An 8,290-nucleotide genomic window follows, 5' to 3' on the forward strand; every position below is an offset into this window, starting at 1 on the left:
AAAATCAACTGAAAAAGGAGGACAACTGTACAAATAAGACAAAATAAGGCAATATGAGTGATATAAAAACAAAGGAGGGACTACTATCCACCAAATAAACCATTGTAACAATGAGAGTTGTCTCAAACAAACCATAGTCACCATGAGAGTGGTCTTAAATAAACCAGTGAACACAAAAGAGGGGTATAAAACAGTGAGGGACTACAGTATACTAATCAAACCATTGCAACACAGAGAGAAAGGGACTATTGTACACCAATCAAATCATTGTAACGATTAGAGGGGTCTAAAACAGAGGATGGACTACTGTACACAACAAACCATAGTAACACAATGAGAGTGGCCTATACATAAAACAAACCATAGTAACACAATTAGAGTGGCCTATACATAAAACAAAGCATTAGTAACACAATTAGAGAGGCCTATACATAAAACAAACCATAGTAACACAATGAGAGTGGCCTATACATAAAACAAAGCATAGTGATATAAACAGAAAGTGACTACTGAACATGACACAAACTATAATGACACAATACGAGTGGTCTTAAACAGAGAAATGGATGCTGTACACCAAGCACACCATAATAACACAACAAGCGTGGTCTTATGAAAGAGGGAGGGACTACTATACACATATCAAACCATTGTGACACAGTAAGAGTGGTACAATAACAGGAGGACTGGACTAAACCACAATAACACAATAACACAATAAGAGTGTTCTAATAATACACAAGGGACTACTGTACACCAATCAAACCATAATAACACAATAAGAGTGGTCTATAACAGAGAAGGGACTACTGTTCACCAATCAAACCATAATAGCACAATAATACAGGGACTTCTGTACTCTAATACTCATAATAACACAAAAGCTGTTGTCTAGAATAGAGGAAGGACAACTGTACACTTCAAAAACCATTGTAACACAATGAGAGGGGTCTCAGATAGAGAGAGACACACAGAAATACATCTACCAAGCCATAGTTGTACAATGTGAAGTCTAAATCAAAGAGAGGCAGACTGCAATGCACTTTAGAAACCATACCAATACAAAAGTAGGTCTTAATCACAGAGAGACTGGCTACAATACACTTAAGAAATCATATCAATTCAATAGGAGGTATAATTCAGAGAACAACTGACTAGAGCAGACAACATAGTTATAAGATGAAAGTGATCTAAAACAGTCTCTCCATGTTAAGACTGCTCTCATTATGAAACTATGATATGTTGTGTTAACAGTAGCCCCATCCATCTGTTTTAATACCACTCTCATCGTTATTATTGTTTGTGTAGTGTACAGTGGTCCCTAAACCTGTATTTAGACCACTCTCATCGATAACATGGTTATTTTTTTGTACAGTAGTCCCACAGTGTTTTAGATCACTATCATTTTGTTTCTATGGTTGGCGTAAACTTGTATCCACATCTTCTCAGAAACTACTGACAAGATTTAATCCAAACTTTAAGAGAGATATGGTATCTAGCTATTGCGTCTGAAGTGCAGTTTTGTCTTGCTTGTGACGAGAGTCGAGAAAGGTGCGACATATATATATATATATATTGCTATGATGGCTTTATCAATTGTGAACTTTCCATTTCTAAGAAGCAACATTCATGCAGCACCTGCATACGGGTTTTTATCTCCCAATTGATACGATAATCCCGTTCTTGCATTTACTTTCATTATCTTCTTGATACAGGGTTGCTGCTCACAAGGAAGCTATTAAACCAAGAGTTCCAATCAAGTGAGGAAGTTGAAATCATCCCTTCTTAAATTTTACGGACGCCATCACCAGTTGGTTGACCGTTATGGAATAACTGTTTCAGAAATGATATCGGATATGTTCCTTAAGTCGTAACTACAATCTCCTTTCCTTTCATGAATGTGACCTACCGGATTTGTTATAACATAAGCAAAACGACGGGCATCACAAGTTGAGCAGGATCTGCTTACGGCTTCCGAAGCAGCTGAGATCACCCCTCGTTTTTTTATGGGGTTCGTGTTGCTTATTCTTTAGTTTTCTATGTTGTGTGTGCTATTGTTGTCTGTTTGTCTTTTTCATTTTTGACCATGGCGTTGTCAGTTTATTTTCGATTTACGAGCTTGACTGTCCCTTTGGTATCTTCGTCCCTCTTTTATTGTCATCGTTGGTGGCGTGCATGTCATTTAGATAGGAATATTCGTGATAGATCAATGATATTTTCTACAAAGTTGCATTACCATCAGTATAAATCAGTTGATGACATTTTTAAGAGCCTTCCTCAAGTTCAGGGTCTCTGTATCTGTATCTGTATGGGTATTATAGAACCCTATTTATGCTTGTTCTGGGTGGTGTCCCTGTTGTGCAGTCTTGAATGCAGAATCTGCACGCACAACCTTATCTGGTACTTAGTTCTAGTTTATAATGATTTCAAAAAAAATGAATGTTTACATTATGACTGTTTGCTGTCTGGTTTTAGCCCTTTGGTGTTGTTTTATATGTGCCGATCTACTTTATTGTTTGTTTTACAGTTTGTGAAAACTATTGCTTTGGTGCTTCTTTTCAGTCTTGCACATGAACCATTTTGTACATGCTGTATATCAGAAGCTGTGTATTTTTTTCTTTTGGAGCTTCGATGTCTAGCTGATGTTTCATTTTGGTTATGGACCCTGTTTCTCGACTCATGTAGTTCTTGATGCATGAAATAGAGACTGGAAATGGGGAATGTGTCAATGAGAAAACAACCCGAATTTCTAGTTGTTCCATATTCGATTGAAGCTGGTAACAGTATATCTAACTCAATATATATGTTCCTCATTGAAGTTTGTTGTGACCCATGTCAGTTTTAATTGTTCTGTTTAATGGCGAATCGTCTGAAATAGTTTTTTCTGATGATATTAACCCGATTGGCAGGTCATTTTGTGGCAAAGGCTTTCGAGAAGTCTTACATATTACGTCAATTTGATGTCCCTTTTCATGTTCTTGTAAGAAGTCGTAGTTGGTAGTGATGATTTGTGCTTCTCACGAATATCCTGACTCTATTTTTTAAGTTGATAAGGGTCTTGTTTTTCTCCAGAAGTTTTGGTATGTGCCATGATTCCATGATTTATTTTGATTAGGGTCTTATTTTTCTTCAAATGTTTTAGGATGTGCCTGCAGTTGATATGTTCTAGAATTTTGCTGGTGACAGATTTCATCTGCGCGATGTATGTCTCTTTTTTTATGATACTAGATTTATTTGCATCTTTTCAGTCTTTTGTTAATTCACCTTGGTCGAACGAGCTTGCATTATGGTTTTCAGAATTGGCACTAGTTGTTCAGTACGTTCTTTAAGTGGGCTAGTTGGAATTATGTTTGTTCAAGAGGCTTTGCTTTTTAGCTCACCTGGCCCGAAGGGCCAAGTGAGCTTATGCCATCACTTGGCGTCCGTCGTCTGTCGTCGTCTGTCGTCGTCTGCCGTCGTCTGTCGTCGTAAACTATTTCAAGAACCTTCTCCTCTGAAACTACTGGGCCAAATCCTTCCAAATGTTCCTTAGGGTATCTAGTTTGTAAATTGTATCCGAAGTTTTGATCTATCAACAAACATGGTCGCCATTGCTAAAAATAGATCATAGGGGTCAAATGCAGTTTTTGGCTTATATTTCAAAAACTAAAGCATTTAGAGGAAATCTGACATGGTGTAACAATGTTCATTAGGTCAAGATCTATCAGCCCTGCAATTTTCAGACGAATCAAACAACCCATTGTTGGGTTGCTGCCACTTAATTGGTAATTTTAAGGAAATAATGCAGTTTTTGGTCATTATCTTGAATATTATTATAGATAAAGATAAACAGTAAACAGCAAAAATTATCAGCAAAGTAAGATCTACAAATAAGTTAATCTGACCAAAATTGTCAATTGACCCCTTAAGGGGTTATTGTCCTTTAATGACAATTTATCACAATTTGTTCATCATATTTGCTAACTTTGAAAAATCTTCTCCTCTAAAACTACTCGACCAAATTCAACCAAACTTCAACTGAATGATCAGTAGGGTGTATAAAATAAAGTTTGTGTTTTATTTTCTATTTCGTCAAAAACATGGCCGTCATGGCTAAAAATAGAACACAAGGTAAAATGCAGTTTTTGGCTTATATCTCAAAAACTCCAGCATTTAGAGCAAATAAGACAAGAAGTTAAAGTATTTATTAGGTCAAGGTCTACCTGTCCTGAAATTTTTAGCCGAATTGGGTAACTGGTTTTTCAGGTATAATGCCCCTGAATTGATGATTTTAAAGAAATTTTGCAGTTTTTGGTTATTATCTTGAATATTATTATAGATACACATAAACTGTTAATATCAAAAATGTTAAGCAAAGTAAGATCTACAAATAAGTCAATTTGATCAAAATTGTCAATTGACCCCTTAAGGAGTTATTGCCCTTTAAAGACATTTTTCACAATTTGTTCATCATGTTGACCTACTTTAAAAAATCTTCTCCTTTGAAACTGCTGTATCAATTTTAGCCAAACTTAGGCTAAATGAGTTTCAGAGTATCTAGTATAAATTTTATATTTTATTTCCTTGTATATTAAGAAACATAGCTCCTTTGGCTAAAATAGAACATAGGAGAAAATGTTGTTTTTTTTGCTTTTGAAGAAAATAGGACGATTCAAAGAACATTTTTAAAATAAATTGAAAAGCCAAAATAATCATTGATGAGAGATTTAACCAAAAAATTAAGGTGAGCGATTCAGGCTCTTGAGAGCCTCTTGTTTTTAGTTTCTTTAGTCCCTTTAGGTCAATCATCATTGGTGTATTGGTTTCTGGCTCTAATTCTTGTTGGTAAATTAGTGGTTTGTCGATGCCACTACTGGTGGACGTTTCGTCCCCGAACGTATCACCATCCCAGTAGTCAGCACTTCGGTGTTGACATGAATATTAATTATGTGGTCATTTTTTTTTTAATTTACTGTTTACAAAACTTTGAAATTTTCGAAAAACTAAGGAGTTTCTTACCCCAGGAATAGATTAACATAGCCATATTTGTCACAACTTTTTGGAATTTTGGAACCTTAATGCTCGTTAACTTCGTACTTGTTTGGTTTTATAAATAGTTTGAAATGAGCGTCAGTGATGAGTCTTATGTAGACGAAACGCGCATCTGGCGTACTAAATTATAATCCTGGTACCTTTGATAACTATTTTGTAAAGACTGACTTGAATTGTTCTTTAAGTAGTTTAGCTTTTCCTTCACTATCACTAATAATGTTTCAATGGTATGAATCCCTCAGAGTATTTGCGTTTTTATTACATATACTTCCAAAACTTGTGTAGCCTCTGTTTTCCTTTAGCATTTTTCTTTCCTTAATGATATTGTTTAGGGATCTTATTTCTTTATAAAGGATGTTAGTGTTCATTGTGTAATTTACCAGTTTTTTTAAGGTGTCTCAAAGATGCTGTACCTCAGCTCCTTGTTGTTTTTCGTGTTTTTCTCTTCTAGTGTGTGTTGCAGGTTTATGTTGATTTTTTTCCCATATTGACTTCCTGTTTATAAAACATTTCCTTGGGGAGCTTTTTTGTGAGTGACCTTTATTTTCTAGGTCGGTGATAATAATATGGTGGTCTGATATACCTAGGACGTTGTTTGGTTATTGAACAAAGAGTTAGGTTTGTTACAAATACGCGACATATGAGGGTTCCTTCTCGGGTTTGAAAAGTGTGTATTTGTACTAGGAGGTTATGTGACTCAGAACTGTTGGATTTCTGTGTCTGGTCCCAGGGATTTGCTGTGTTCCATATGATGTCTTCTAGTATGACGTTGGTGTTCACATTGTTTCTAGCCTTCTCTAGTGTTTTTGCAATTCATTCAGGTGTTTTTGATCTCTATGTGGTATATTAAAAGATTCACCAAGCGACTTTCAAATTTTAATGTTAAGTTGTCTGCTTACGATAGATTGATAGGAACTTTTTATGATAAGTCATAATATTTTCTATAAAGATGCATTACTTTCACTATATCCGAGTTTGTCGGACATTTTTAGCCCATGTCCCCTAGGTTATTTCCCAGCAATTTTGAATAAATTAGCAATGTTCCTGTCTAACAGATAATATTTTACTAAATTTTCTTCCGACAAGTGAGAAATGTTGCACCTGAAATACCTTTTTAAAACCTATAGGAAAGGTAAAATTGTCAACAATTATCACCAAATCTTCATAATCTGCATACCTGCCAACTTTTCAAAATGCTCATGAGGGTTTTGCGTGCAAGATGGCTGTCATAGTCATAAAAAACCTTCAAGGGGGCCTACAAATACATATTAATGTTGTTTTTTTGGGCTTCTTCATACTTTTCTAAGCCTTAAGTCATTGCAAAATTATTTTTTTGTTTAAATTATGGACCCAATTGCTCTTTCAATATTTCAATTTGGCAGCCTCCATGGGGGAAATCCCACGCAAATAGTGACAGTTGGCAGGTATGAATCTGAAATTGTAAGATTATAGTACTCTTTGAAGAGTTTTTACCCTTGAAAAGAAACTACATGAACCATTTTCCCTCTTTCTTTACAACAAAATTATATCACTTTTGATCATCTTATGTATGAACATCATGCTACCTTAAGTTATAATAGTCATAATACACCCACATATCATACAAAATGCTAAATATTTATTAGATTGACAGCTGCCAGTGACACTCCTTTTTTCAGTGGAACTCAATCAATATTTTTATGAAGTACAGGTTATTAAACCTGCATGATAAGTAGAAATGTCATCCTAGAAAGTGACAAATCTCATTTAAGTGAGCACTTACTGGATGTGTTTAAAATGATGTTATAGATAAAACATATGTAGATCTTTTTGTGGAATATTGACACCGATGTAAGAAATAAAAAATGTGACAATTGTAAAGATTGCAGGAGCTCTATTCCTCCAAAATTATACACATTTTTATGCAACTATAGCCCAGCAGACTTACTATTCTACACTTCAGAAATGGTTGCTGTATTCCTCCAACATTATACACATTTTTATGCAACTAGACACCATCTGACCAACTATACCACTCTTTAGAAGTAGTTACTCTATTCCACCAACATTATACATATTCTCACGTGCTAGTAGGTAGACACCATCTGACTTACTATACCACTCTTTAGAAGTAGTTACTCTATTCCACCAACATTATACATATTCTCACGTAGGTAGACATCATCTGACCTACTAAACTACACTTAAGAAATGGCTGCTATTTCCTCCAACATTATACACATTCTCATTCAACTAGACACCATCTGACTAACTATACCACTCTTTAGAAGTAGTTACTCTATTCCACCAACATTATACATATTCTCATACAACTAGACACCATCCGACTAACTATACCACTCTTTAGAAGTAGTTACTCTATTCCACCAACATTATACATATTCTCATACAACTAGACACCATCTGACTAACTATACCACTCTTTAGAAGTAGTTACTCTATTCCACCAACATTATACATATTCTCATACAACTAGACACCATCTGACTAACTATACCACTATTTAGAAGTGGTTACTCTATTCCACCAACATTATACATATTCTCACGTAGGTAGACATCATCTGACTTACTAAACCACACTTAAGAAATGGCTGCTCTTTCCTCTAACATAATACACATTCTCATACAACTAGACACCATCTGACTAACTATACCACTCTTTAGAAGTGGTTACACTATTACATCATCATTTTACATATTCTCACGTAGGTAGACACCATTTTAAACAGATATATCATCTTAAGGAGGGGTATTTGTTGCAAATACCCCTCAAGAACATGATATATCTGTTTAATTACACCGAATGTTAATGCTCAAAAACGCATTGATGATCGTGACGTTACAAGCGTCCAGTCGGATAGAGTATTTTTTGGAAAATACCACGGCAGAGAGGGTAAAAAAGGCATATCCTTTTGGCAAATACCCTGGCGGCGTTAAAAAATGAACGTAATCATTTGATAACAGTGAATTGGTGAAAAATATACTGCCTATCAACCAATCAAAACCCTGGATTCTTACATAAGGTGTAATTAGACTTACTATACCACGCTTAAAAAATGACTGCTCTTTTCCTCCAACATTATATAAATTCTCATGCAACTAGACACCATCTGACTTACTATATCACACTTAAGAAATGACTATTCTATTCCACCAACATTATATACATTCTCATGCCACTCTTAAGAAGTGGTTACTCTATTCCACCAACATTATATATTGGATCCTCAATGCTCTTCAACTTTGTATTTGTTTGG

The sequence above is a fragment of the Mytilus trossulus genome, chromosome 1 (assembly GCF_036588685.1).
Source record: "Mytilus trossulus isolate FHL-02 chromosome 1, PNRI_Mtr1.1.1.hap1, whole genome shotgun sequence".
Lineage (NCBI taxonomy): Eukaryota > Metazoa > Mollusca > Bivalvia > Mytilida > Mytilidae > Mytilus > Mytilus trossulus.